Genomic DNA, 12217 nt, shown 5'->3' on the forward strand with positions numbered 1-12217 from the left:
TCGCATCTGTCACACACATTTGAGAGATATGATCATGAGAGCGTGACTCTGAGATACACTGTTGTATACTTTTCAGCATCAGATCAGGTGTGGGATAACAGGGAGAGGGCTACAGGGGGGGCACTTATAACAGCATACTGCTAATTGACTGTGCACCATTATGACAAAATGGGTCTGTTTCTTGTGCAGCACTATTGCAGAAAGTGAGTATGAGTCTCTTTAAAGTCCGGCACTCCAATATCTCTATGGTCATGAACTGGGAGGGAATATAGCCCACTCATGCAGTAATACCACTTTTAATAATCACTACTTTACGGACATTTTATTCAAATTCATATTATCTGCGGTCTTCCAGTGACAATGTTGTAAAATCATTCAAAATGATCGCCTTAAAATGTACTATATCATTTGATTTTATTTGTTTTAATAAGTCAGAATTTGGTTGGCTGAAAGGGTGTAACACAGATTTGGGTTTTGATTTATACTACGCTTTACAAACAGTCAAACCGGGTGGACAAAAGTTACACATTTGACGGCAGACAACACAAATGTTAAGAAACAAGATGGGTTTGAACTTAGCAATGCCGTTAATGACTGAATTGTCTAACTATACGCTGCCTATTTGTTTTGTTATGATATGTTAGAATAGCACTTTTATACCAAAAGCCTCTGCATTCACACCACTGAATGCCACCCCCCCACCATGTGTTAGTCAATCTGGCTCATATGAAGCACTTTCAGGGTAATTTACGAGTCAGATTCCATCAGGGGATTTAAGTCACTTGAAACAGTGTTTGTTAAAAGGATGAGACTGAAACGTCTCATCCTTTTAAGAAACCTCTAGGGGGCACATGCATTATCTTGCACCCTCACCTCCAGTCAAACGGTAAATTAAACTACCTTCTCTGTCTTCAGAAATAAGATGGAGGAGTAGAAATTAACTCATCACCGCTTTCCCTGCCAGCGGTGCCGTGTGCAGCGTTAATGTCTAGAGATTGGGGCTCCTTCTGGGAAGCCAGTTGGTTGTGGAAATAAACTGTGGCCAGAAACTGAGTGCTTGGACCTCTATTTCCATACAAAGAAAGGTGTATTTGTTCAGGGGGCATCTTAAATAGCGGAAGAGAGGATGCATTCAGACTACGTTTATTTCCCTGTAGGATGGAGACAGCCATGGAGAGCAACAGTAAAGTGTTTCCCCCAGGGAGGTCAATTAGACAGCTAGCGATAAAAAAAGATGGAAAGAAAGCAAAAGCTCACGGATTATGTTTGCATGCCTTTGTGCCATGAATAAACAAATGCAACACAAACTGCGGTGGATTTTTACAATTCACTTATCAAAGAAAGGGTGTGAATTACAACTGTTGCCCTTGAACAAGAGGTTATATTTGTAAATATAAAGGGCTCATTTATTTCACATAATTCCTTTAATAGCTACTTTGAAACAAGACATTTACCAAATTCGATTTTAATTTCCTCTCATTTACCCTTTCTATATTTCACTGGCCTTCTCTTTGTTGTGTGTGTGTGTGTGTGTGTGTGTGTGTGTGTGTGTGTGTGTGTGTGTGTGTGTGTGTGTGTGTGTCATTAATAACGGTGATGGGAAAGAGAGCCGAAGACAAATAGTGCCTGGAGTCTGGCTTTAAGTGACTCCTGTGTTTCAACAACACACACCACAAGAGTCCTTGGGAGGCCATGTATTAATCCAACAGATTTATGACTAAATCTGTCACGGATGGGAGGAGAACCCTCTGCCTTTACTTCAGCAATTCCTGAGAGAAATACACACCTCCCAGAAACACATCCTAAATGTGTGTGTGCGTATAGAGCGTTAAAATGAACAAACTGTATACCCCACAAAGACCAGCCACACATTTGTAAGTTTAAACAATGTGATACATGAAGGCAAAAACAGGCACACACTTAGATGTAATGTGGCATAGATTTTAATTTATGAAGAAAAGCAAGTAACTTGTTTGTGAGCTCACTGAGCTCACTGTAGAATACTCTACTTGTGCATGGCTGTCTTCAATAGAAACGACCCTACAGCTCATGGTTATATATTTACAAAGCCATAAGGAACGAGATATTAAAAACAAAACCTTTTTGAAGAAAAATAAAAGACCTCACTGTCCTTTTAGCTTGTGAAGAAATATACAAAAACCAAGACTTTCGGGGCAGCAGTAGCTCAGTCCGTAGGGACTTGGCTTGGGAACAGAAGGGTTGCTGGTTCAAGTCCCGATCGAACCAAATACAGAGTGTGGACTGTTAACTTACAGCTACTGGCTTGTCATTGAGCAAGTCACCGAATACCAAACTGCTCCCTGGCGCCACTTCGTTCTGACACCCCTGATCTGAAGCGTGTGTTCATGTGTGCGTTTTGACCAATGTGTGTAATGTAACAGATTTTCGGGGGTTACAACATTTAAGTCCATCTTAATTTGTTCTCCTAGGAAGGAGGAGACACTCAACGTTTCCTATCAGACGTCACAATTATGAATTGGTCAGAAACTACCATTGAATAACTTAGAAAAAAGTATAGTTTAATGGGAAAGTATGAAAGTGAGTATAGAAGGAGAACATTTTTCCCAATAAATGTTAGTCTTGCAGCACTGACAACATGGTACATTTGGATTCACTCTGCTGTCCACACATATGGATCATTCTTTTGCAGCACATACTATGAGCACAGTTTAGGACAGTCCAAAGGGAACTGAGGAGGAAGATGTGTATGATTGCATGTGTGGCCTAGGAATAGCTTTCTAATACAGCCAAATGGTGAAATGATGAAAACACTTACTGACAAGGCTGTGACTAACCAATCACATTGCGAAAGTCAGAGGACAGTGAGGGACATTAGTGGACAGTCATCCTACGCTTTGGTGAGGTGAAGACCTGTCACTGCACATTCATACGCAGCCGCGCTCACTCTCCGATCACGCAGGAATGCTCTTTGCTCTTTGCAAATCTTCGATTCCGTCCTATCACTGCATTGCTGTTCCTCCCGCCCTCTCTCTCTGTGGCGTTTGCCATCCACTCGTCACGCTCCGTCCTGCTTGTGGAAGCCAGACAGAGGGACACAGGCAGCGCTGATAGGAGTGGACAGGTGGCTGTGTGCTTCTGAGGCTTCAGGAGTGACGGCTGAGCCTGGCTGGCCTGTCACAAAGGCAAACGCCCGCCGCAAACACGCATGCATCCACCCCAAACCGCACCAATCCTGCCAACATGCCAAAACGTCCGTCAAGGCTGGCACTTTGAAATGCCTGCCCAATTCTTTCCTTCTCTTTCTGTCTTGCTCTTTTCAACGTGTTTCGCTGCCTACCTCCATTTTTAATCCCATTGTTATTCTATTATTTGCCTCTCTGGTTCACCCTCCCTACACCCCCTCTCTCCAGCACTGGCCCTGCGCTGACCTCACAGGGCTGACTATTACCTGAGAGTAAGCTAAATCATGGTCGGGTAATGGAACATCCACCTTCATTGTGAGGCAACACACACAAACCCACACACACACTTAAGCGGAAACAGAAGCCTCTCTCTTTTGGCCTTTCCCCCTTTTCTCTCCAGTTTACATGTTTATCGCTTGGCCCGAGTGTTTCTGAAATAAAGGGCTGATGTTGTTTCTGTCGGCCCTGCGGATGGAGATGGGGATGTTGGAGAATGGCAGGCGCTGAGGTCAAGAATGAGGCTGTGGCAACTCAGAGATGACCTCCAGCCCTGGCTGTCGTTGTAAGGGAGAGATGAAAATATTGCCTCAGAAAAACAAAGGCTCCTTCTCTTGACAAACATAGCTGTAACAAACATGTGAATTGGAGAATCAGCAGTGGTGTCCCTCTTTTGGACAAGAAAGACATTTTAACTGTCAGCTGTAACTCTCACCAACTTTGGTACATTTTACTCAGACCAACTACAAGTGGGGTTACATCAAACTCAGTAAACACTCCCACAAAGCTCTCAAAATATGTTCTTTGAAAATTCATAAAACACTGCTTATAAATTAAAAAGGCTGTATGTACGACATACTTCATTTCTAGTGATAATACTACAGCTACCAATCAGACCATATTTATCACCCTCACTGAACACAAGACAGCAGATTCAAAGGTTCAATTTAATAGCCAAGGATTATAGCTACTGGGCAATTTCATTGCTTGTACATTTTTATTACATCAATAAAACTATGAGCCGACTAGTCAGTACAATAAAACAGGAATAAGAGAAAAAAGAAATAAACATTTTGCATTTGAAGAACAGTGAACTATGGATGCAAAAGAAGAACAAAACATGGAAATAATAAATGTGTCTGCTAGAGTAAGTGAAACCTCTTATTGTCTCTCTCTTTTGTTATTTTGAAACCTTCTTAGATTCTAGTGTGATGAAAAATTGCTTGAAGCAGACTTTCTTTTCTCTTTGTATTTGCTGAGATAAAACAGAAATGTTAAAAACAATACAAACATGACAAAGTGTCCAGTGCAGTCCCTATCAAAAAGTGGAGCATGCATTGAGTTTTACAAACACCCTGACCAGCATGAGATGTCTTGTCCAGCCCCAAGTCCTGCCAAGAATTGTCTCCAAGAGATCATGACTTCACATATAGTTATCACTGTTAAAGCAAAACTTGCAAGAGATTTTGAAATGATCCACTCACTTCATGTGATCCAAATGAGGTGATTGTACATCCACATACTGTATACCTGATTTTATTTTGGTCAGAGCATTTGATCTATGGTTTGCCATGGGGGTGTTAAAAGAAAAAGAGAATTTCATCCAATATTGAAAAAAGCTTCTTAAACAAATCACCGTCCCTAGCAAGAATAGGCTGTGCTAAATGTGCATTATGCTTACATAGAAAAAAGTTTGTCATTGTTCTTTAGCAGTGCTTTGTTCCCGCGGCAGTATAGTCAGGTGTATTTCTTATCTCTGCTTTTTCGGCAAGTGACAAACACAAACAAAACACTGGCCAGCTTGGATTTATTTGAATTGACAGGAAAAAACCTGTGATGAAGCATGGCAGTTCTCAAGAAGCAGATGCTGCCGCCTTAAACCAGCACACAAACTGCTCATACAACACAACATTGTTGGTACAATCTATTACAATATACTGTGGAAAATTGTTGAAAGGAATGTTGAAATGTTCCTCAAATGACATTCAGAATTTGAATCAAAACTGACTTGCCACCTAAGGTGTGGTGTCTTCAGATCCACTACTAGACAAATATCGCCTCTACTTTTTTATAGATGACTTCGTGGTGGCATGCAGGCTTGGCGATCTCCACTGGATGATATCTCTGATAGGGTTTTCTCAGTCCCAGTCCATATTGGGCAACAGTTGTAAAATTGCACTGTGCTCCAGACGCCTCACTAGCATGTCTGATCCTGGTCTGGTGCAGCTCATCTCAGTGTATCTGAGCGACTGGCCAGGCCAGGCCAAGGCCAGCTGGACTTTATCTATATGGGCAGAGTCACTGTTGCATTCCCATCTTCCTCATCGCTCTCTCGCTCTCTTATGTCCATCTGCTGCGAAGCCCCTCTCACCCTCATTTCCCCCTCTGCCAATATCTATTCCCATCTCTTCATGTGTGCATCACTTCCACAGTTTCTGCCAGCGCCCTTCCAGATCATCCTGCTTCTTTCCTTGCATCCGTCCTTTTCTCACTCACTCCTTTAACCTTTTCCTGCTATAGTCCTGTCGTCTTTTCCACCTTTCTTTCAATTCTCCTGCCCTTACTCTGTCCCTCTTTCAATTCATTATCCCATTTCCTTCCCTTACATTTGCATATACACGTTTCAGATCTCAGGAGTGATCCACTATTTCCAATGGGCAAGATGAATGAGTTGCAGCGGTATAAGGTGAGAAACAAAGGGAAAGAAAGACAGGACAGGCAGGGCGGTCACTGTCCAAAAAGCTTGGCTGATAATGTGCTCAAGATGACCAGCAGAGGACTGCAATGCAGACATGCCAGGGTCTGAAGTGTGTGTGAGACAAAAAGAGAGAAAGGGGGACTGAGTTAAAGTGGATGGTGTGTGTGTGTGTGTGTGTGTGTGTGTGTGTGTGTGTGTGTGTGTGTGTGTGTCCAGATTGTTTGTTACGCCTCTGCCTAAACCTGATGTCCAGCTTCTCCCATTACAGCTTTTTTTCATCCCGTAACACGCCACACTTGTTTTATGGATTATAAATGAACTCATTATCTGAAGCGCTCATTAGCTGTGGGTCCTAATTAGCCAAAATTAATATTGTTTCCTGACAAAGACATTGGCACTGGAAAATTGGCAATTGACCTCCTTGGTCAATCTGGAGAGAGGGACATAGTGGCAGGGGGAGAATAAAAAGACAGGAGAGGTGAGTGGAATAGCTGAGCTATTACAGCTGCTCTGGTTGATCAGTTCCTCCCCCCATCTTTTTTGCATTGTCCTGCACAAACTCTCCCTCCACCCACCAAAACGCAGCTCTTTAAGCACACAACATGCTGCATTCTCATCACCATCGCCAGACAGCCATGACAGGTTTGGGTGGGAAATAAGTGGTCCAGGCATTATACAAGCAGCAAGGTGTTTTGCATGATAATTGTGTGAGTGTGTGAGAATGTTATTGCAAGAATCTGTGGAAAATATGTAGCCAGGAAAACATCGTTTCTCATAGGCACAATGTCTGACAGCAGAAAAGCCTTGGATTTGTTATCAAGTGGAGCTTCTCAGTGGAGACAAAATACCACACAGAGAAACAAATAGAAGAGAGAAAGAGACAAACAACAAGAATGTGTGCGCGGTAGAGAAAAAGAGAGGATGAGAAGACGACCGACAAGATGTCTGCTTAAAAAAAAAGAAGATCTGCGCTTCTAAGAAGGCCTGTTAAATGTCAAACACCTTCTCGGCTGTGAGATAAGAGAGTAGAGTTCAATTATACCGTGCTCTCTCTATCCCACTAGTGTGGGCATAAACACATGTGAATATACACACAACTCACACAGAGAATTATGCCTTCTGGGCCTATCAGTGTTCCTGGCACATATTTCCATATCAAAAGATAGTAAGTGCAAACTCTAAATTGACAACGAATGTATCCATGCTCAAAAGGCTAGTTATATAGACCCTCCAGAAAAACGCGATTCTGCGATCGCAGAATTTACTGCATAATCAGCCAAATGGCGCAGATTTTTAAAAAGCCGCATATTTATCAAAAGGCCGCATAATCCCCGCATTTTTCCACACAAAGTTGAGAAGAAAAAAAAGTTAACTCGTCTTGACGTGACGTCATCAGCTCTCGCATCACAGAATGTAAACAACACTGTATAGAGCTCATTTACCAACGAACATTTCTACTAAAGACCGGGCAAAAAGTGGGGGGAAACTTCTGCACCCCGTGCAACTGTGTGTTGCAGCATAAGAGAAAATCGACGGTGGCGACCCACTTTGATTCATTCAAACATTCGAAAATGCTTTCTGCTGCTGCGGACAAGAAAGCCATTCAACTCCCGTTCACCGAGGGATCAACCTCCAAAACCCTTTCGAGGGCTACAAGAAACGAAGTGAGTAGCCTACAAGATTGAAGCTGGTCAGATAACGAACGAGTAAATGAAAACAGAATGAGGCGGAGAAGTGTGTGTGTGTGTGTATGTGTGTGTCTGTGTCTGTGTCTGTGTCTGTGTCTGTGTGCGTGCGTGCGTGTGTGTGTGAGAGAGAGAGAGATTAAAATAGCCCAATTGCTTTTACAATAAATAAACATTGAATGTGTTTAATTGAATAGTAAAGGGGTTTAACGTTAGTGGCAGGTTGTGTGTGAGAGAGAATAAATAAGACAGCCCAATATTTAAAAAAATTGTTATTCTTTTCCCCCGCATATTTCGTAACTTCCCGCAATTTCACCGCAGAAAATCACATAAAAACCCCGCATGTTTAATCTCATAATCAAGGAATTTAGCCCGCGTTTTTCTGGAGGGTCTAACTTAACAGTAATGTAGCACTAAAGCAAGTGAATACTATTCTGCTGGAAGTGAAGACACAGTTTGTACGATATTACTTCTCACATAATAACATTTATCTTTGTGCAACAACACTATGACGGAGGCCAANNNNCTCTCGGAGCCTGACCGTGTACGAGTAAGACGGTCGCTGCGATGTGGTGTGTGTGTGTGTGTTGTGGTGTGTGTGTGTTGTGTGTGTGTGTGTGTGTGTGTGTGTGTGTGTGTGTGTGTGTGTGTGGGTGGTGGCTGTGTTGTGTGTTGTGTTGTTTGTGTGTGTGTGTGTGTGTTGTGTGTGTGTGTGTTAATGTTGGTAGGATTCGTGGGTTTTGTTGTTTCATGATTTTATTACTACCGACAGTCACACATGACCATCTTTCCGTAAACTCTGACCCAAAGACGAGAACAGGGTTCTTGAAGACCAGCTCCCTGGAACTTCGCTTCAAATGACTCCCTTCGCCCTCGACCTCAAGCAGAGTTACTCCCTTTGGTGACTCCTTTGTCTGTTTGCTGTCTGTTTAAGCCTAAATTATCTCTAATAAAAAAATTACTGGTACCAAATTGATATATTGGACTTCGATGAGTATTTACAAGGTAAAAAACTTTACGCGGAAGTCAATATGATACTTTTTGGGTAACCAGTAATCTTGTTTTGATTAGGAGATTAAATTTAGCTTGCTAACAGATACACAACAGCAGAGAGTCACAACACGTAGTAACTTCTTTGAGGTCGAGGGGAGGGGAGTCATTGAAGGGAAGTTTAGTAGCTGGTCTTCAAGGACTCTGTTCTCGTTTTGGGTCGAGTTACCGGAAAGAGGTCCATGTGTGACATTGTCGGTAGTCAGAAAAATCAGTGAAACAACACCACCGATCCTACCAACTATTAACACACCACACACACACACACAACAACACACACACACACACACACACAACACACAACCACAACACACACACTACACACACACAACACACACACAACCACACACACACAACACACACACCAACCACCACACACACACACACAACACACCACACGCAGACTACCGTCTACTCGCTAACCACGTCATGGGCTCCCGGGGATACGCAGGAGTCGGGCAGGGTCTCATGAGTTCCCTTGTCAAGTAATTAAAAGGGAGTTTATTCTTCTCATGATTATGAAAATATGGAGTAAATCTTCACATGACATAAAATTAACTAAGTCTTGCAAATCAGAACCTTTCCTCAGAATTTTGAGGAAGGTCGCACAAGATTACCCGTAAAAGGTGGCTCCTGAGACGAGCCGAGCGAGCCAAACCAATCCGGAATAATCCAGGCCGAGTGAAATTACGACGTAAGTAGGATTCAAATCCTACGCCCCGTCATTGATATCATTCGTCACATCCGCCCGGCACTGTAGTGAATTTACCTCGCGGACACCTCGTGGGGCTTTTTTTTTATAGTCGGCATCGACAAACGTAGAGTTCGAGAATATAGACAAGTCTTTTGATCTGTTTTATTTGTTCATGGATGGTAGACTAGCAGACACAGCTACCACTTTATGTCAGCGACCAAATAATACAGACCATATATTCCGCAACACTCACCCTGCCAGCCTCGTATATCGGTGATAACGTAACTATAATATATCGTGTAAAAATTTGTTTGAAAAACCAGCTCGGTCTTTCACGACATGTATATTATTATTTTATGGATGTCATTTCTGTGAAATGTCGTTTATGTTGTCGTGTCAAACCGTCTTATAGTCATACTCTATTTGCTGTGGGACAAGGAATTGGGAGGTACATTTCCACTTTTTGAGACTCTTTGGGTGTCAACTTTCCCTTACCCTCCTTTTGTAGTCCCTCTCTTTTTCCTTCTAGGGAGAGGGTCCTGCCTCTGCACGTTATTTTTCGCACACATTAGCTTCTCTATCTTATGTAAAATGCTCGCATTCCATACTGTTTACAAACCTTACGTACACAGATATTATTTTTCTCAGTGTGTAAAATTTCAAAAAATGGACGCATGACAGACGTCTGAACAGTCGTATTCGGTACAAACAAATGTTGGCATAGTCATATCACAATTGAAGCCGTAGTAAAACTTTGACATATGTAATTTAGTTGCAGTTTATACAAGTAGAACAACATAACATCGGGGAACTGCGCTAAGAGAGAGATCAAATCGTATGAGTCGGCGAGTCGGACAAACACCGGAGCTATCTTGGTGCTAAATCAGCCGGTCTTTTTTCACTTTTCATCGGGCCGGTTTTGATCCATTCACCTCGCGTTGTTTTAGCCCGGGGCGTCCGAGCCGTGGAATTTCGCTCGGAGGCCGACAGTCACCTTTGCGCGTATTTTTACTAATCTTTTGTGGAGTTATGACATGCCATGACAAACAATAAATAAATCAGTAAAGATTGATTTACGTACTACTGTGTTATAGTTCTTCAATGTCCATTGGTTTAGAAGGTAACGAATGGCTCGTGAAAATACAATCTTATCCAACATTGTTTCACATAAGTTATAATAACCTCAGCCCGTCCCCAGAGTACCTCAAGGTAACAGTTTCATAATTTTCCACGTTCAAATAAGACAGAGATACTAATATGTTATACCCTCATTTAGAATGTATTATTTTAATTTGATTCAGAACCGTTTTAGTCTTGGAAAGGAGTCTTAAAAACTCCTTCCAGCGTGTTCTAATGGCGCATTTCCACCGCAGGCCTCGCTCGGCCTCGCTCGGTTTGGTTAGGCCTTATTAGGCCCGGCTCACTTTAATGCTGCACTTCCATTACAGTTTAGGAGCTGGGGCAGTAACTATAGTAACGCAGTGTAGGCGGAGCCGTGACATCATCTTTAATGAGCGCCTGTGAGCACCCCAGAAAAAACAATATCAGCCGCTAGCTGTTTGCACTCAAGCTCTTCATATCTGTTCAGAAACTAGACAAAAGTTAAACAAGTACTAACCACTGACTGTCTGTGTCATGGTGAATACAGTCGCTGGTTTATTTATGTCTGTATATAGGCCGTTGTGAGTGTGGACGGTCGGAGCATATAGCCTATATTGCATTATATTTATATAGCACATTTTTAAACAATTTTTGGTCGAGCCAAAGTGCTGTACATATAATAAAAATACCCTACAGTAAAGACACTTTACAGCAAATACAACAGCACAGTTTGTGCAGAATATCAGTATGAGAAAACGACACCCCCTGTCCTTAGACCCTCACATCGTACAATGAAAAACCTCTGGAGAAAAACCCACAGTTTAAAGGGGAAATGGGAGAAAACATCAGGGAGAGAAACAGAGGAGAGATCCCTCTCCCAGGACGGACAGACGTGCAATAGATGCCGTGTGTAAATCGAAGAGATAATACATTTTACAGCGTAGGTAGACCAAATGTTTGGAAATGCATGTGTCTATAATAAGAAGATCACACATTTTAAAAGGTTTTTTACCTGCCGTCTGTCTGCAGACTTGTCAAGCATTAATTCATGGTTTTTACTAACCGGTATCTGTATGTTGTTACTTCGGCATCATTTTGAAAAGTGTATTACAATTATATCACGGTAAAATATGTTCATTTTGTTGTAGTTGCCAGCGATTCTCTCACTAGTTTAGCATACTAAAGAACCTCAATTTTGGAGAGCCAGAAAAACTGTGAAAAAGTACCCGCTAGCCGGAACTATGCCTAGTGGAAACGCAAAAAAAACGGGCCGGGCACGGCACGCTTAAACCGCGCTCCGTGCTGTAGTGCGCCATAAGAGATTTAATACAAAGCATGTGGAGTTAGAAGTCATTAAAGTGTTGGTTTCCTGTTGTTGCATTTCAAAACGACCACATTTTTCAGCTGTAGCGGAATGTGCTGCTAGATAACACATCAGCACAATGTGCCTCAGTTTGAGTGTCAGTGTGTGTTGATGTGGAAAGCTGCAACAGAGAGTATACATGTTGATGTTCCTGATGAATGCTGTTTTGAGAAGGAAAAAGTGTCTGTGCTGGATGCAAGAAGCAGATGTGAGGTTTTATTATAAATCTGAGTTTCCAAACTTCCAAGAATGTTTGTGTTGGCTTTTGCCTTTTGTCCAGCTTATATGAACCATTCCCCCCTGCCAGAAGTATTCCAGGAGGTTGTGGAATCACACACGAAACCCTTCACACTATTAGGAATTACAGCACCGGAAAAGCAAACAGATATGATGAACCCACTGACAAACTCCACCCAGGGATAGAGGAGAATGACCGTGTGTGTGTGTGTGTGTGTGTGTGTGTGT

The 12217-nt window shown here is 42.3% G+C and overlaps 1 long non-coding RNA gene across 1 annotated transcript in view; it reads right to left on the reverse strand.

Annotated features, from left to right (window-relative positions):
- LOC104942036 (uncharacterized) overlaps positions 1 to 12217 on the reverse strand; it is a 34486-nt gene that overhangs the window by 8114 nt on the left and 14155 nt on the right. The window lies entirely within an intron of this gene.

This window comes from Notothenia coriiceps, unplaced genomic scaffold, assembly GCF_000735185.1.
Source record: "Notothenia coriiceps isolate Sejong01 unplaced genomic scaffold, NC01 NC01_scaffold00000339, whole genome shotgun sequence".
Lineage (NCBI taxonomy): Eukaryota > Metazoa > Chordata > Actinopteri > Perciformes > Nototheniidae > Notothenia > Notothenia coriiceps.